The 19,743-nt window shown below is 37.2% G+C and overlaps 1 protein-coding gene across 2 annotated transcripts in view; it reads right to left on the bottom strand.

Moving 5' to 3' along the window:
- Positions 1–19,743, bottom strand: part of B4GALT2 (beta-1,4-galactosyltransferase 2) — a 2,452,938-nt gene that overhangs the window by 1,406,564 nt on the left and 1,026,631 nt on the right. The gene's annotated exons all lie outside the window — the stretch shown is intronic.

The raw sequence follows: 19,743 nt of genomic DNA, 5'->3' as shown, positions 1-19,743 counted from the left end.
ACTCTTTTGCCCCCCGTTTCCTCTTGAGGTTTGGCATTCTCCCATATGTTAAGAATAGTCCAACAGTGAATGTAAGGCCACAGTATGGCTGTATAAAATCTTACCATAACGTTAGATGTCCTTGCCTTCATTGCTGCAGTATTTACTCCCACCCACCTTCCTTGGACAGGTGTTCCTACTGGGCAATCAGTTCTGACTACAGTAGGCATGAATATGATCTTTATGCCCTATGCTATGCAAGGGGCATTTGGGTGATGTTCAGCATACCTTTAAAGCATCAGGAGTCTTTAATAGGCTGGCCAGACATTGGGCTTCCATGGCAGGGAATCCCATATGTTAATTTATTTATTTTTATTTTATATTTGTTAACCAGGAAAGTCCAACAGGATATATCCATTTTCAGTGGATGCCCGGGTAGAAAAGCTCCAAAACAATATTATAGTTAACAAATAAGACAATACGTATAACAGAAAGGCATATTTTACAACATACTAGAGACACATTTCTTACACCTTAGAGAATTTGGATGTGCATTTGGGTGTACAGTTAGACTTCCTGTTTAAGATGAGACTTTACATTGAATTTATGGACAATAGATGCCTGTAGTTAAACTGTAAATTTCATCGAAAATATCAGAACTAATGAATTACTAGCCAGGGATAATACAGGAGCATAGGCTGTTATTCAGGAAGTGTATTTTGAGTAATTTCTTGAATTGGGTTAAGGAGTTATTGCATGTTATGTAGGCAAGAACGGAGTTCCAGATTTTAGAGATGTGGTGACTGTAAATGGAATTACCTGCCTCATTATTAAATTTGGTTACCTTAAGGAGGTGTTGGGTGTTTGAGGTTAAGGATCTGGTAGTGGTATAGGATTGGAGTAGTTGTTGTAGAGCCAGGGTGTTGTCAGAGTGATGTATTAATTTATGTGCTAGTGATAGTTGATTGTATTGAAGTATTAGTGGGAATTCTAACCAATTGAGTTCTTTGAGGCATTCACAATGGTGGGATCTAGGGGGTGATGCTGTGGCTATTCTAGCTATTTTATTATAACAGCTGTCAGGTTTGTTCAGGTCAGTTTTTCAGAGATTGGTAAGCACAGGGGAGGCATAAAGTAAGGTGGATAGCAGGTGTGTCCTGGCTATAGTAATTTTAGAGTGGTTGGAGAGAAATTGTTTGTTGCGATAGAGTAGGCCCATTTTTTTATGAACTTTTTTTATGGTCTGGGAAATGTGTATGTCAAATCTAAGGTGACTGTCAATTTCTAGGCCTAGCAGTTTGGCATAATTGGTAGGGGTAATGGAGGTGTTTTGTGAGGAGATTGTAAAGTTATATGAGGGGGTAAAGATATGTGGGGACTAAAGAGGAGTAATGTTGTTTTAGCTGGATTAAGAATGAGGTTTTGGTTGGTGATCCAAGTTTCAGCTAGGGAAAAGCATTCCTGTGTTTAGGAGAGGAGGAGGTCTAGGGTGCTGGCTGCACATATTATGGTGGTATCATCTGCATATTGGACTATCAAGGCTTTGGGAATGTTGGATGGGAGTTGATTGGTAAATAGGATAAAGAGCAGTGGACCCAGAATGGATCCTTGGGGAACCCCTAGGAAGACAAGCAATAAGGGAGAGAGTTGGTTTTGCCATTTTACAGCTTGCTGCCTACCATTGAGATAGGACTTAAACCAAGAAATAGCAGAGATGCTAAGGTTTAGGGTGGATAGTGAGTAAGCCAGTTTTTCATGGTTGACCATGTCAAAAGCTTTGGATAAATATAAGAGTGTGGCAGATATCAGCAGTCTGTTATTTCTGTGGTTATTAATGGTGTTGGTAAATGATGTAAGTGTGTTGGTGGTGCTGTGAAAGGGTCTGAAACTGTGTTGCTGTGTGGATAGCAATTTGTTTTCTAGGAAATAGTTCATCAATTGCATGTAGACACCTCTCTCGAGAAGTTTTGATTGGAGGGGAAGTAACTGCAGCAGTGAATGTAAGGATATCAGATTTGATGCACTGGTGGCTGGCAGTTTGATTGGTTGGTTTCATATCTCTCAACCTCTTAACACAATAAATCTGGACAAAGCCAAACATAATGGGGGAAAAAAGCACCACAAAATAAGGACAAATTTAAATATTGCTCTTATAAATTTATGACTAAAAGGTCTTGTGTTACCATGTATTTTTGAAGGATATGAAATCTGAAACTCAAATGCCTCTCAATATTTAGTGAATTCACTTCTCCCCGATTTGCTTCAAAAATCTAGAAAATCGCAAACTTTAGGAGGAACAGGCCAAAAATATGAGGGAAAAATCTGGACATTCTGTGGAAATCTGGACAGTTGAGAGGTATGCTCAGTTTTCCTTGCCTGTGATCTAGTAACTAATCATAGCACCTGTTGAAATTCCTTTAGGTAGTTTGTTTAAATCCTACACAGCTCTTCTTCTTCTTTTTGATTTTCCCGGTTAGGGGTCACCACAGCAGATCATCTGTCCGCTCATGACTGGCAATGGAGTTTTACAGTGCTAAGTTGCCAGCCTGGTGCCCAACCTTCCACAGAAGGTGCACACACACTCACACTCATGCCTAGGGCCAATTTAGAGTGGCCAGTGCACCTACAGCATGTCTTTGGGATGTGGGAGGAAACCGGAGCACCCGGAGGAAACCCACGCGACCACAGGAAGGACATGCAGACTCCGCACAGAAGACACTCCAGCTGTGGATCGAACCGGAGAACCTCTTGCTGAGAGGTGACAACGCTAACTGCTGCACCACCATGGCTGCCCACCAAATCCTACACAGCTCTACATTTTCTTAAATAATGTTGTTTCGGTTTGCAAGGCATAAGTAAGTGCAATGAGCTCCCCGCAGTGACTAGACATGCCTTTTGAAATTCATTTATTTTTTGTTTATACGTGCATTTTTTATTATACATTTTAAAAACTGGGTTTTAATGGACCTGAGAGCACAGTCTAGTTAAATGACTTACTCAGAGTTATACATTATGCAAATGGAGACTGTAGGACTTAATCCCTGGTTTGTTAGTAGTTCATAGCCTTAACCTTCTATACTAAAGCTCCAGACCACATAATTAGAAGGAATACAGAATATGCTTTTCTGATTTGGATAGTTAAATATGGTCAAAGTAAATTATTATTTTATTAATGTCCTTAGATTTTTAATTACTTTGTCAGGTTTTATGAGCTCATCTTTTATTTTGAATCATAACGTATGTTCTTTTCGCAAGTCTCATAATACTAATTTATTGACTTTTAAAGTGAGGTCATTACCACCACAGAAAAAGAGTATTTTCTGTAGACCATATAGGAAAATGTCATCTCTTACAGAATTCATTATGTTAGCCAGTTTGTAATCATTAACATATTTTGTTTACCACACAGACAGTTTCTCACTTGTGTCTGAGAAGACTATTCCAAAATCAAGTGACCTCAGTACAGAGCCCTTGTGGGACACTAATGTTAAACTCTTTAGGGATAGACAGGTAACCCTCTTCCTTCACTTATATCCTGTTGCTTAACCAGTGCTTTGCCTACTGTACTGCAAAGTAACTCACATTTGCTGCAACTAATTTAAATAATTCCCATACATGAGATACTGCTGAATGCCCTACACTTCATAAAATACTATTGTTGTCTTTTCAAAGAATGCCATTAGATTCAAAAGGCATGATCACCCCTTAGAATTATACTGTTCCATATCTAACAGAAGAAAGTGCCCTGTGTTATTTTGAATAATTTCAATTATGATTTTGAGCAAGTCACTTAATTAGACTGCGTTGTGGGACAACTGGGCTAGGGTCCTCAATGGTCTCCCACATACCTAGTAACTACCTTTGAACTGTATTTTATACAGAAAACTGGTCAGAGTGATGAGTATAAAACTGTTTGGCTTGGATGTGACCCCCCCCAACAAACTGGTATCACTATAGCCTGTTAACAAAGATCCGAAGCCATGTCCTTACGTCAACATTTTACTTAACATGATTGGCAAGGGTTTAGTCAGATTTTCCTTGATGTGGTGTAAGAAAACACCAGGTAACTTATGTGGTCCTTTGGACCCTGAGATTTTGATTTATTTGTGAAAGAAGACATCACGTATTCAATTATATAATAGACGTATCCTCTTGTCTCTTTAATGCTCTGTCATATTTCTTTGCTTACTGTATTTATGAGCTTAAGAGACATGCTATGTCTTGAGTCTGGGAGATCACTTGATGGTTTACTGTCCGCATACTACATTCTTTTTTTTTTTTTTTTTTTTGGGTGTAAATAAAATTGATCCCACTGCTGCTTTTACCCTTTGACACTTAGCTGGAAGATTTGACTAGAAAAGTATGTAGCTTCTGTACGTTGTATAACCCTGACTTGCTTTTATGACAAAGGCAATTTTCCACAGCCAAGCAGTATGTGTTTTTTTCAGTTATTCCACCAAAGGGTTTTCTTTTTTTGTTGTTTTTGAATTTATTAGCATAGTTGAGTTTTCTGCTAATTAATGCAGAAACTAATAATATAATATAACCTGGGCCCCGAAGGTATATTAAGCAGACTTATTTATGTTGGTGAGGACAGTATCCCAGTCTGTTCATATATGTTATACTTCAGGATCCAGCAACACAATCAGTAGTAGTGCTCCATCCAGCACTTTGTTGGTGCACCATGTTGTAAGCCAGGTTAGTTGTCTAAAGGGCAACTGCAAAATGCACAAATGCTGGAGAAATGAGATTTCATTTAGGGGGAGACCATTTTTTTCCAAAAGGTTTAACAAGTTACATTAAGGAAGGAGATGCAGTAGCAAAGCCCTTTGTGTAGATGTTTGAAATGTTTTTCCCTACCACAGGAAACAGGCTTTGAGGAGATTTATCAAATGCCATTTTCAATGTTTGCAAACTCCTGTCTTCTGCGTTCATACCCTAGATTTCCTGAAGAAGAACTTACTGAGCACCATGACAAATAAAGGCTCCCCTGAACATTTAAAATCCACTAAATACTCCTCTTTAAACTATTAGCCATATTACAGAATAATGTACTCACTACTACAGAGCACACATAGATTCTTTACTGCCATCCCTAATGGCAACATGTGATGAATTGGGACTACCTGTAAGGATATTAAAACCAAACTAGAAAGACTTATGGAGGATAAACACTATCTAGAACATACATTCTATTGGCTTTAACAGTCTTCACATAATTTTAAAATCTCTGATTATTCAAGCAGCCAATGTATTGCAACAGCAGAAGAAACATAATGCCATTTGAATAAAATAAACTGTTTCCTACAAAGCTTTTATGACTTATAAGCCCAATCAAACACTATCATCACATCTTGTAGAGCTACGTTCAATTTCTCAGATCTCACACACTAGTTTTTGTGCAAACAAAAAAAAAAAACTTTTTGCCACAGAGTAAAAGAGAGGGTGAGAGATGGAGGTGGGCACAGAGCAGAGAACTCTAGCACTAAATGCTACAAAAAAACAACATGAGACTTTCAAATTGTCCTGACAACAGACTTCAGGCAAGGGGTCCCTCACATAACAAATCACCCTGCACTAATTCTTTCAAAATGTACATGAGCAATCAACAAGTCATTGAAAGTTCTAAACAACTGCTGTCTTTAGGAATAACAGCTAGTCAAAGGCAACCTTCCTCTCAATGTTCTGCATGCTGGGTGCCCTATGTTTATACCGAGCAGGCAGTGCAAAGGTTTTGGTTTAAACCAGCACCAAAACGCATTCCACTGCAACCAACAAGACTGTATAGCCTCTGAACCAATAAAACAGAATGAGGGTCTTCAAAACAGACATGATATGAAACATCTATTTTCATTTCAAGCATAATTTGATTGCCCTACCACTCATAAAAATAGCTTAAATTATAAAAATTCTAAAATGAAAAATTTTTGTACAATCATCTAAAAAAGACATTCGTTCAGCTTTAACTTTAATCCAAACAAAACATCTTGCTATATCTAAACAGAATGCAAATACTGAACAAGGGTCTTTTACCTAGATTCCAAATTACTTGATTTTTCCACCAGAGATTACATTACTGTCTTTTTTCTGATAATATGAAAATGATCTAACAGAAAAATAAGGTTTGCATTTTGCTTTTCACACCGTTGTGAAAACTAAAATCTTCTTTTATCACTAAGAATACTATCCACATTTAGTGCAACAATATGAATATTATCATTTCTTTTTTATCATTTACATTTTAAAGTAGATTTTCCTTTTCCTATCATTTACTAATTTCTACCCTAGCATTCTGTCATACAAAATAGATATCAACTTCACATATTTTTCAGAATATTCTATCTTATCTTTAATTATGTCTTTTTTAATTTCTGCATCATCCTGTATTACTTTTTTCTCAATGCAGACCCACAGTGGAAGCACATTTTAGGCTGACCTCAATAAAGTATTTGGTTACATATTACATTACCGAAGTTTCAGTACTTCGAATACCATACGGTCGACACCATATGATCAAAGTTTCAGTACTTCGAATACCATATGGTCAACACCATATGATCGAAGTACTAAAACTTCGAAAATGTAATAAAAAAAAAAAAAAAGTAACTGCTGTGAGCAGGGGGGCAAGCCCCCCTGCACCCCCACCCCCCTACTTAAATATACCAACTCCGAGATTGCACTTTAACAGAGTTAAGCGCAGGAAAGGGAAGGTTTCCCTTTCCTACTTTGTAGCGTGATCTCAGAGTTGGGATATTTAAGTAGCGGGGGGGTGTGGGGGTGCAGGGGGGGCTTGCCCTCCTGCCTACACCCTTTACTTTACCTTTTTTTTTTCTTAATTTATCGGAGCATTCGAAAATGGAATTGTTTGATCATTAAAGGTTGACTTTTAGCGATTCGAGCAATTGCATTTTCGATGTTCCAGTAGGAACCGAAAGTATATTCCTTTAACTCGAATAACACGAATCACACTTGGGGTATACCTACATCCTTTTCTATTTTAAAGATATAAAGCATTCCAATCCTCCTGTACACAGACCTCCGTTATCCATTATTTTACTCATAGTCACTGTATTGCTGCATAAGGGTTTTAGAGATCTTCTAATAAATTATTTTTTTCCGCTTCAGTCATGAATTTAATAATAACATTTTTATTTAGCTGATATTGTTGCAATTGAAATAAATAATTGCTCCACAAAATATTTTTTCTTTACAATGTTTCATGAATGCATTTAGTCCCACAGAAGTGTCAAAAATAATGTTACAAACTGATTCTTGTCTTAAGAGAATAAAGGCATGAACATTCCAAAGAAAAAGGTCAATACTTCAGCCATAGGCAAATAAATCTCAGTATCAGTCCATCCAGTTTAAAATGAAGTAAGACAAACTTTAATCTTCCATAGAGCTCAGTTAAACAAGGTTAGCGCTTTCATGGTTGTATGACACCACTTCATCAGACCATAAATACATTTGGTTGTGGTTCCATATAAATATACTCAATAATTAAATGCAATAAATCTATAACAATTATCCTATTTAGAATTAAAGATATACACAACCTTACTAAATTTCCTGATACATTTAGATTCTAAAGATTAAGTGACAGAGGTTATGAACCAACAAGGATGAATAATATTATTACAGAAAGTACTATGCATAGAAACAACACTGGGAAACCCTATTGTTCCACTAGTGTTAAACAGAAAGGTAAAAATGATAAGGTTAATAAACAAGTAGTAAGGGTGCCAACATACTATGCCAGCAACAGTAATTTAGTTACTGATACAGTTAAGAAGTATTGGTCGATACTGACTCAAGATCCAGAAATAAGACCACTAATAGGTGAAACACCAACATTTATGTTTAGAAACAAAAAATCATTGAAGAGAATGCTTTGTTATGAACAAGAATCAACAGAGAATAATACAAATTTGATAGGCGGCGCAGTGGTGCAGCAGTTAATACTGTCGCCTCACAGCAAGAGGTTCTCTGGTTCGATTCTCGGCTGGGGTGCCTTCTGTGTGGAGTTTGCATGTTCTCCCTGCATTTGCGTGGGTTTCCTCCGGGTACTCCGGTTTCCTCCCACATTCTAAAAACATGCTTCTGGAGCATATCTCCCTGGGCCTCCACTGAAAACAGGATCTGTGGAACCTAGTCGGACTTTCCTGGTCAACAAATGTTAAATAAATAAATAAATAAAAAAAATAAAGTGTAATCAATGTCAATTTAGTGAACAGAATAATAACTTCATGCATCCAGACACACAGCATACATATATATTTAAAGTGAAAGCTAATTGCAATAGTAAAGATGTAATATATTTAGCTGTTTGTCAAATATGCTCATTGTTCTATGTGGGAAAAACGAACAGGGAATTCAGATTTCGTATCCGAGAGCATCTGCTACATATAAGGAAGGGCACGTTGACGAATGCCCTAGCAAAACATGTAGCTCAAAGTGGACATACCCATTTTTTTAAGTCTCAGATTATGGAACAGGTTTTATCAAATGAAAGAGGGGGTGATTTGATAAATAAAACGGAAACCTCAGAAACTAGATGGATAGTCAGACTAAGGGCAGATAGAGGCAAAGGCCTTAATGAAAGAATACCAATTAAACCCATTTTAAAGAATAGGGCTCTTTTTAAATAAGTTATATTTTTTATACGAGTAAAAAATAAAAATAAAGTGATGTATACATATTTTGATGTTCATAGTTTTCACTTTCTATAAAGTTATTTGTCCTGTTTTAAGATATAACTTAACTTTCAGTTTTTTATTTTATTTTAAATATGTATCAGGAATTTTAGTAAGGTTGTGTATGGCTTTAATTCTAAATAGGATAATTGTTATAGATTTATTGCATTTAATTATTGAGTTTTTAAACTGGATGGACTGATACTGGGATTTATTTGTCTATGGTTGAAGTATTGACCCTTTTCTGTGGAATATTTATTTTTGTTTTGTGGTCGAATACTTCATTTGTACACCTAGCTGTGCTGTGTGTGCTTGAAAGGCATGAACATGTGCTTTAAAACCATAAACGATTCCATCTAGCTGTGAGAAGCTTCCTTAGGCAGGCATTCTTATCATCTCCTTTACAGTGGTAATTCTGACTCAGTCATGATAAAGTCTGAAGTTGCTCACTAAATTAACCCACTAGAATCCGCTCCCCCCAATCATTTCAATCACACACACACACACACACACACACACACTAATACACACAAACATACACACACGCACTCTCACACTCAAATACACAGAAACACACACACACACACACACACACACACACACACACACACACACACACACACACACACACACACACACACACACACACACACACACACACACACACACACACACACACACACACACACACACACACACACACACACACACACAAACACACACACAAACACTGATACACACACACAGACAAACCCACTCTCACACATACACACACACACACACACACACACACACACACACACACACACACACACACACACACACACACACACACACACACACATCTAGGCATAGTTTAATATCTCAAATAACCTGCAACATATTAACCAAAACAAAACAGCACTCAGTGTAGAAAAAAAACTAAACAAAAAACACTGAAGGCAACAGAGAACAGACTCAAAAATGAGCATAAAACAGTTTAATCCATGCGTTCGTCAGTCAGACTTCTTCAGAAATACAAACTTTAATAAAATACAAATACATACACCTTTCACACATACACGTCCACTGGATCTCTAATTACATCAATTCAATGAAACAATTAAACAATAAAATGTAACTCTTAAAAGAAACTAAAACAAATGAAACTAAAAAACAGTCAAAGGGGGGTCTGAAATCCACCTTTATATGACTATTTTCCTATCCGATAAAAAAATTTTATGTTGACAGTGTCATTAAGCCCAGGAGGGCTATCTGCTCCTAACCTTAACTGCCGCAGAGTCTCTCTCTCCTTTCTACCAAGTTTTTCATGTTGCCACCTCTCAAGTCCTTGTCTATGTGTTCAATGATAGAAAAAGAAAATTTCTTAAACAAATCACAACAAACTGAATGTCTGTATAGGGCATTATTTTCATCCTTACTTCTAATAGCATAACAATTTATTTTATTTATTTATTTTGTTTTACATTTGTTGACCGGGATAGTCCGACTGGATTCATGTCCATTTTCAGCGGAGGCCCGGGGAGAAATGCTCCAAGGTAAGCAGGTACAATAAAAACAACAAAAACATATTACAAATATGGTATAGACAAAGAATACATAAGCAAACATGAACAGACAAGTTCAACAGGTTAGAGTTACTCCCTGGTGACAGTCAGGGGTAAGTTCAACAGTAATTTGATTAATAGATTTTTCACATTCTTGATGAGAGTTAGCCAGGCTTGTTGCAGTGGCAAAGCCAGTTTATTGCCAGATGTTGTTTGAGTCTAGTTTTAAATTGGCCTAGGGAGGACAGCAAAGTTATATCAGATGGAAGTGAGTTCTGCCTGCAGAGTTTGCAAAGAGGGAATCACCGGCTGCATTGTTAATTTTGATTGTCTGAATTAGTAGTCTGTTCAAGGATCGAAGCAGTCATGGATTGTTATAGGGGGTGATAAGATTTTTAAGTGCCGGAGTATTATCTGGATTATAAAGGATTTTATTAGCCTTAATCAGTAGGTTATATTGGATTAGACTGGGTAGTTCAAGCCACCCAAGCTGGTTAAGATTGATGCAGTGTTGTGTCCTAAAAGGCAGGCCAGTGGCAAACCTAGCAATGTGGTTATAACAGGCTGAAAGTTTATTAAGTACAGTCTTGTTTAGATTAGAGTGTAGGGGAATGCATATAGAAGTGCTGAAAGTAGGTGAGAGCGAGCTATGACAATTTTGGCTGGAGGGGTGAGGAAGGTTTTATTCTATAAAGTGACCCTAGTTTTTTATCGATGGTTTTGATCAATTGGTTTACATGTAGGTCAAATTTTAGGATATTATCAATAATGACACCTAATAGTTTTTTAGAGGGGTTGGGAGAGATTATTGTGCCATCATTTGCATGTATGATAAAGGTAAAAGCAGCAGAATTTTGTGTTGGTGAGAATAACAGCATTTTAGTTTTTTTGGGATTTAGTATCAATCGACGTTCAGAGAGCTAGTTTTCTATAGTAGTAAAGGAGGACTGGGTAGCAGACCATAAATCTGTAGGAGATGTAGCTGAGCAAATCAGGGTGGAGTCGTCAGCATATTGGATACAGCTGACATTTGGGATGACAGTATACAAGTTGTTAATAAAGATGGAAAACAGTAGGGGCCCTAGTATGGAGCCTTGTGGTACTCCAAGGGTATTAGATAGTAGGTTAGAGAGCTTGTTCTGCCAAAGAACAGCCTGCTGCCTCCCACTGAGGTAGGATTTAAACCATTGAAGGGCTTTAGAATCTAGACAGAAAGTTTGCAGGGTGTGAATCAGAAGTTGGTGGTCAACCATGTCAAATGTCTTGGAAAGATCCAAGAAGAGGGCCGAGGATATGTGATTATTGTTACGGTTATTGTTTATGGTATTTGGTAAAAGTTAGTGGGGCTAAAGTAGTGCTGTGGTGTGGATGGAAGCTGTGTTGGGTATCTGCCATGAGGTGATTCTGGATTAGGAGTTGTTTGTGTATACATTTTTCCATAATCTTTGCAAGTGAAGAAAGTATAGCTATTGGTCTATAATTGGAGAATTCAGTGGAGAAGCCTCCGTTATGTAGTGGGATTACATAGGATGTTTTCCAAATGGTGGGAATTTAGCCTCTGCTATGGTACGATTAATTAGTACTGATACTGGTTAGGCAATAGCATCAGCTGGTTTTTGAAGGTACTCAGTGGGGAGTTGATCAGCGGAGAGTGTGGTGGGTTTTAATTTTTTGATCAAGGTACGGATAAGCGATGTGGTCACTGGTTGGAAAATGAATGAGAGTAGGTTCATAGGGATGGTACTATCAGGGCCAGGGGAGCTAGGAGGTAATTGGATAGCTGGGGCTTGAATTGTCTCAGTAAAGAAATGGTTAAAACTATCTGAAACAACCTTGGGCTGTGTATCAATGGTAGCAGCAGGGATAGGGGTAAAAGTTTTTCCAGGATGAAGTAGATTATTCAGATCTGCCCAAAACTTCTGAAGATTGTTCTGGTTTGCTGTCTGTAAATTAGAATAGTATTTTTTGTCTTGTAAAATGGATTTTTTAGTTTCATTCCTAGCTTGCCATAGAGCCCAATATTTGTTTCTACTGGTAATTTTTAGTCTAGACTCTTTAGAAAGCCATGGTGCAGTTTTTGCTTTTGTTCTCTTTAAATGGGCAGGTGCATGCAAATTAAGGATTTCAAGAAGTTTGTTGTTAAAATATGCAAATGCCTCCTCTAAGTGGAGGTGTTTTAGAATAGACCAGTTACAGGAGCTAAGTTCATGTTGGAATTTGGCAGGGTCAAAGTCTTTTTTGTTTCTGACTTTTCTGAGTAAGGGTTGTTGGGGATTAATGGCTTTTGCTTAACTATATTAGTGAGCAGGTGGTCACTTAGGTCATTGGGGAGGGTGCCAGCAGTGTACAGTTGCGGGTTACTATTTACGAGTACCCAGTTGAGTATGCTTTCTTTTTGGTTGGGTTTACCTAGCCTGGTGGGGGTGGTTATGATTTGTGTAAATGCATGCAAGTTACTATGGGTAGATGGGGATTCTGAGAAACAGGAGCCCCAGTCTGTGTTAAAATCTCCGAGTAGTAGGGTTTCTTGGGGGTAATGACATGACAGCCAGTGTAGGGTATCTTCAAGTGTGGCTATATTGTTACCTGGGGGAATATACATGCAGATGATGTTGATGCATTTACTTTTGTTAAGTTGCAATCTTGTGGCAAGAATTTCAGAGTTATTAATCTGAGATGGTTGAGTAATATCTATGGTCGCATTCAATTCAGATTTGTAGAGTATAGCTACCCTACCCCCTTCCTAGAAACACAATCCAACCTGTGTATGTTATACCCAGGTGGTAACACTTCATTGTTGGTAGTGTTAGGTTTTAACCAGGTTTCAGATAGACAGAGAATCTCAGGGGAGTGGACAGCCAGGAGTGCATGCAGTTCATGTACCTTGTTATTAATGCTTCTGATACTGAGATGACAGGCCAGGAGAGAGTTAGTTGGTCTATTGATTATAGTTTTATAGCTTAGGTTAGAAGTAGAGGGGGTGTATATATCAGAAGTGAATGGGCCAGGGTTGGGGTGAATATCACCACTGAGTATTAAGCTAAGTCTGTGCTTAGAAATAAGCTTCAGGAGTTTGTTTGTAGTATTGTCTAGATCTAGGGCTAATGTGCCAGGGGTTGGTATGCTGAAAGAGTGAACAAGATGTTGAGTTGGATCCATTATTATTAGCATGGCTGAGGGTGGGATGCTTTACAGCTGAGGTGATAGTATAGCCTTTTGGGCTATATACAAGGTGAGTAAATAAGTGGCCAGCAGAATGGGTAGTAAAGAGGAGTATAGCATTATGAGAGGAGGAGTATAGTAGTTAGGATCTGTTGTCAATATGGCATAACAGCAGAAGCTCTGATGGTAAATTTAGAGGTAATAGAGTGGGTGGAGAAAGTATGTTAGGTGAAAGCTGATAGGATGTTATAACAGGGTGGAGAGGGTATGTTAGGTGAACGCTGATAGGATGTTAGAACAGGGGGTGTGGTTGAGTAACTATAATTTTAGTGGTACTGGGGGCGGGTGAGAATCGGGGGCAGGGAGGGGTGCAGAGCGAGCGAGAGCGAGGCGAGGGCAAGCAGAGCGAGGCTAACACTGACTACAAGTGTTTTCTTAGGTGTCCTGGAGCCGTATGATATGTATTTAGTGTTAACTCAATGGCTGTGTTTTTAAACTGTATTTTTAAACTATATTTTACACTAAGTTATGCACTATGTTTTAGACTGTGTTTTATACTCTTGCAGGAAATATTTGCTAGCAGTAGGTTGTGAGTTTAGAGTATAATTTTCAGAGCTTCAGGTGGGAGCATCAGGTCATTCAGTTACACACAAAAAACAGTAAAAAAATCCATACAATGAAGAAACTTACACTGAGTCACACTAGGTCAGCCAAGGGGGGAAGAGAGAGGGAAATCCTAAGCTCCTAGATTTGAAAATGATGCCTGTACTAAGTTGTAGCAGTTTAACCTGTATGAGGAAAGAGGGGTGGGGGGTGGGGGAAAAGAGAAGGTAGTAGGAGTGGTTAGAGGAAATAATGTTCCTTTAACTGCTTATTTAGTTGTCCGTTAGTCATGCCAGTGTAAAAGGCTGAACATCCAGAACATAGAGCGATATATATATATCACATTGGTAGTGTTGCAATTAAATCTCCATGGTACAGAAATAGGATGACAAAGATGTGACAATCTAACATAAGGGTCCCTTATGAATATATCTGCAAACACTGCAGCTAAAGCATTTGTACATACCCTTAGGTCTATCCGAATGAGGGAGAGATATTCTATTGTCATCCTTCTCCAGTAAACTCTTAATGGTGTTGACCTTAAAATTAAGAACATTTCCCAAAATTTGTTGCAACTCACTGCTACCAGTAATAATTTTCCAGTTGTCCTTTACAACAGATTTGATAGTGTCACTAGCAACTGACACCAATAACACACCTAGGAACATAGTAAGCATCTCCAGTATCTGTACCAACATTTTTCTCCTGGAATCCATGAACTAAAATAGGTGGAAAATCTATCGGCCTCCCGTTGTAAATTTCTAAAGCAATATGCTGTATTAACATCCTAGGGTAGCCTCTGTTAACAACTCAGTAATGAACTCAATTTCTTGAAGGAAACCAGCATCATCATTTGTCATACATGAAGGTCTAATGTACTTTCCTTTAGGGATATTGTGTTTCATAAACCTAGGATGATTACTATGGAAGTGTAAATAATTATTGAAATATGTGTTTTTCCTGTGTATACTGCTAGAAAATTTTTTATCAAGGATGCTCCAGCTTAATGTCACATCCAAATAGTTAACTCAATGACTGTAGTCACTCAAAGTAAAATTCAAAAAATTACTACTTGCATTAAGTTGTTCCAGAAAGGTACTGTACAATTTGACAGGTCCCTTTATAATAAAAAATAAATCATTAATAAATCTACAATAAAATAAAATCTCATTAACAAGGTTCAAAGTAGGTAATACCTCCCTCTCCCACCAACCAATCACTAGACTGGCAAAAGCCGGAGCAACTGTAGCACCCACAGCTACCCCTCGAAACTGCTTATAGTATTTTCTGTTAAACATAAAATAATTATTCTCTTAACAGGAATTCTAACAAAAAATACAAATGTCAACACTTGAGTCCGACCAAGTGGTGTATTTGTGTAAAAAACTAGACACAAATTCGACTCCCTCCTGCTGCGGTATAGCAGCACATAATGACACTACATCAACTGTTAACATGAAAAAATTATTGCTATTCTCCTTAATGTTAACACCTTTCTCACTCAAAATGAACAGCTTCACTTGGTTTAAAAATAATCATGAATCCCTGATGTATGAAGGTAACTTTTGATCCAAAGGGTTCAACAACTTGTCCAAGTATAAAGAAATGTTATTAACACTTCCAGAGGAAGAAACAATTGGCCGAAAGGGGGGGGGGGTTAGTGAGGCTTTTGTGAATCTTAAGAATTCCGAAGAGTACACCTATTCTCAGATAATCTACTATAAGAAAATCATACACCTCGGCTGTCAGATCACCATTCATGAAGTAGTCATACAGTGCATACTTAATAAACCTGTAAATACTCTCAATGGAGTTGTACTTAACGTCACAGTATTCATCTACGTTACTTAAAATAACTTCCATTGCTTTGTTGTAATCCTCTGTAGTCATCACTACCAACCCACCCCCCTTGTCAGCCTTTATAAACCTCAAATCATGCCTATTCATAAGCTCAGTTAACACTTTCCTATCTTCTCTATTCAAATTATAATACGGACAAACAGGTTTCATACAAAAGCCTCAAAAACTTTTAAAATGCTATGTAAAGAAGGCTTAAAAACAGAAGGTTTTTAAACTAAGGGAATGGGTCCTAAGTCAACATCTTTCATTATATATGACAAATTCAGTTTTCTGGTGTATAATTTCAATTTTAACAAAGTGTTAGCTAAATTTGCTCGTTTGCTGGGGATGAAGTTTAAACCAAACCCCAACAAATGCTTTTGAGAGTCAGACAACTCAAAAACAGTCAAGTTGTAAATTTTGTCTAAACTCACATTAAAGTCAAAAACAGTTTCCGTAAATGGCTCCTGCCTCAACCCTGCTTGAATCCCAGAGCTCTGGTTGAACCTCTCCCATTTTTTGAATTAGTCCTTTCTTTGTTTTTACCAGAACTAATGCTAGAACAGATCATAGTAGATGTCCCAGGTATCGGTGAAGCAGCAACCGCATTGACACCACCTCCATGATGACACACTGCCTCTGATGCTTTGGCTCCGCTGATTGTTCCTTTATTACCAGAACTTAAAGGAACATTGCTGCTTTTAACTGCAGAAGTCTTATTAAAATGCCCATTCAAATTATGAGCGTTTAAGGGCTTTTTTCGTAGAAAAATTAGTAGAGAATAGTTGACTGCTATTGTAAGTTTTGATGCCATAGTTAATTTTTCTAAGCTTTCTCTGCACTATTAAATGTTCATATTTGTCAACAGCTTCTAAGACCAATTGATAATCTTTAAGGTGACCGTTTTGACCCCTTAATTTCTCTTTAATATTGTTATCCAGTTCCTCCAAATCCACTTTTAGTTGGTCGATAAGTTTATTGTTATGCTGGACCAACAACTTCAGAAAATCCAAACCAGCATTGTTGAAAAAAGTAGTTAGTTCCTCAAAAAATGGGTCATCTTGATTCGGAGTTTTGAAAAACCAGAGACCCTTAGGAACTATCTTGGACAAGATACAGTGGTCAAAATATTTGTTTTCCATTACAAGAGCTATATTTTTTTTGAGACCCTTTTCCATTTCAAACAACTGATCAATAATAACAGCATTTTCAGTGGTGGGGTTCTCAACTGAGCTGTCAAAACTACCTCGTAAGGCAAAAGGGTCAGATGTAAAGTTCAAAGCTGCTGAGACATCATTGTATAAAATGTCTTTGTTAGAACTAGTAAGCCCTTTTACACAGTCTGCATGTAAATTATCTTCTGGTGAATCATTAACAAAAGCAGAACTATTTCCCCTAACAGAGGGTTAATTTTGATACAATTTTCTGGTTAAAGCACCTAAAGATTTCTGTATATTACCAAATGCAGAGACAAAGCTGCCGTCATAGAATGTTGACTGTCCATGATTGGATGCAGTCAGATCCAAAACGTCGTCCTCTGGAGCACATGCCATAAAAGAGCGAAACTCAGACCAACCAAAAAAACAGCACTCAGTGTAGAAAAAAACAAAAAACAAAAACGCTGAAGGCAACAGAAAACAGACTCAAAAATTAGCGTAAAACAGTTTAATCCATCTTTCGTCAGTCAGACATCTTCAGAAATACAAACTTTAATAAAACTTCCATGTATATATACATGCACCCTTCGCACATACACGCCCAGTGGATCTTTAATAACATTAATTCAATGAAACAATTAAACAATAAAATGTAACTCTTGAAAGAAACTAAAACAAATGAAGCTAAAAAAACAGTCAAAGGGGAGTCCCAAATCCACCTTTATATGACTATTTTCCTATCCGATAAAAATACAAAGGAGTGCTCCAACACAAAGACATGACGGCAACTGTTTGAAAACTAGAATCATGATGACTGAAGAGATAACATGTTAAAGTTTCAGCTAATCAGGTGATAAACCCTGACAGCAGAGTTATTGTCATTCACCAACACAGTGAATTTACATATTTACAAAGGGAGGCCATCTCTCTGTGACATATAAAGTGAGTATTCTACCCCCCCCCCATTTCCCCACTACTTAATCTCCCTCCATCATCACTTCAGATATATGGATGGTTCTATGAACATAAATATCACATTTATCTCTAAGGTGGTGCAACCTGAAAAAAATCAAAAACACAGCAATTAGGTAGATGTGTGGTGGGCATAGCAGTCCACATTAATACGGTGAAGGGGAGCTTGTGGACTACAAAACAAGTTCCTTTGTTGGTGAGTAGCAGCTGTGCTTCCATGCATTTCAGTTCCAGAATTAAAAAAAAAACATATTCTGCTGCTGTTAGTAGAGGTGCTTTAAAAGACAAAATCATTATTTGTAAAATGCCAGCATCATATTATTCCGCATTAATATCTCCAGACTGCTGTCATCATGTTAATGGGCTGTGAAGTCCTCTGTGTTCCAGTAAATTACAGTATTATATTATACCTGTATTTGAAGTGGTGGCAGTCATATGACTAAGTGCATTGAGGTAAGTAAGGCTGCTAATTATGTTTTCAATTTCAATAAAACATGCAATAATTTAAAGAAAAATAAGGATAACACAGGGTACACACAATGTTTTGTCATTGAAATGTAACCGAGCTACATATCAAATTGCAATTCACAACTTCCATGCACTAGTTACAAATTAAAAGACCCATCTTTTCAGTTTTGGGGTTCCATAAAGCTGGCTGCTGCAGTATTTGCTATAACATAGACATATACCAGCTACAAAGAACAGACAGAGTTACTGAAATACAAGTTTCTGGTATACACTAGAATCCAGTTTCACAGAAACCTTCACATTAACTTTAAAAAGCTACACAATCCCACACAGTCCCGCATCCAAAGTCTCCAGGACTCTATTTCCAGATTACTATGCCATCTACAGGGTTACGTCAAGTGTCTGTAAAGTGAAATGAGAGGTATATAAAACAGCGAATGTTCTATCACAGTCCTTATTTACACTAATTCCCATTAGTGAAAGAATTTAGAGTAAGATCCTGGTACTGAACTCTTACCCAGCTTCTATCAATTCAGTCATTTGTGAAAGAAGAGACGAAGGTGATGCTTTTTGGAATATGTTTTGACATCATAATTTGACAGATGAAGCAAAAAAAGCATTTACTTACATTCACAGACACTCTTTCAGTTGTACTTAAAACTGGGTTTTAAAAACAAGAAACCAATATGTAAATTTACTAATATAGCTTTCTTAAAAAAGACAAAAAATCCTTAATGATGCCTTTCTAAAGCACATTTTTCAAAGCCATTTTCTTTATTAACAGAGAAGGAACATTATACAGCTGTAACTGCTATTTGAAAACAAAGATGTTGGAAAGGTGCTGCTTAAATAGTGACATGCATTCAGTTTGAATTTCTTCTTTAAAATGTAGTTTATACTAGAGTGAATGTTTTAACAGTTAAAGCTGTGTTTTTTTGGGATATTCAAATAACCACAAGCATCTTCCTTGAGTCAGCATTTCCAGATCACTTTCTGCTGTGTTTAATTCTGAGCAAACACATGTGCTAATGGGAAATTGCATTGAAATGAAAGGTAAACTAATATGCAAACATGTTTTTGTTCAGTTTATATGAGCATTGAGCACTAATTATTACGAGTATGTTGAAATATTCTCCCAGCATACATTTTGCTTCATTTGCATTCCATTTTCATTGTCAAACTTCAGGTTGCTACAGTATTTCTGCTACATAAAAAAGTTAGTCAAAACTTCCAAACTATATCATATACACTGTTTGCTATTCAATATTAAAACAACTCTATTCTATTTTTTTAAGTAATTTTCTGTCTTGATATTATGTATAC

This window comes from Protopterus annectens, chromosome 10.part0 (genome assembly GCF_019279795.1).
Source record: "Protopterus annectens isolate FY-2018-M chromosome 10.part0, PAN1.0, whole genome shotgun sequence".
Taxonomy (NCBI): Eukaryota; Metazoa; Chordata; order Ceratodontiformes; family Protopteridae; genus Protopterus; species Protopterus annectens.
This window is presented reverse-complemented; position numbering and strand designations above follow the sequence as displayed.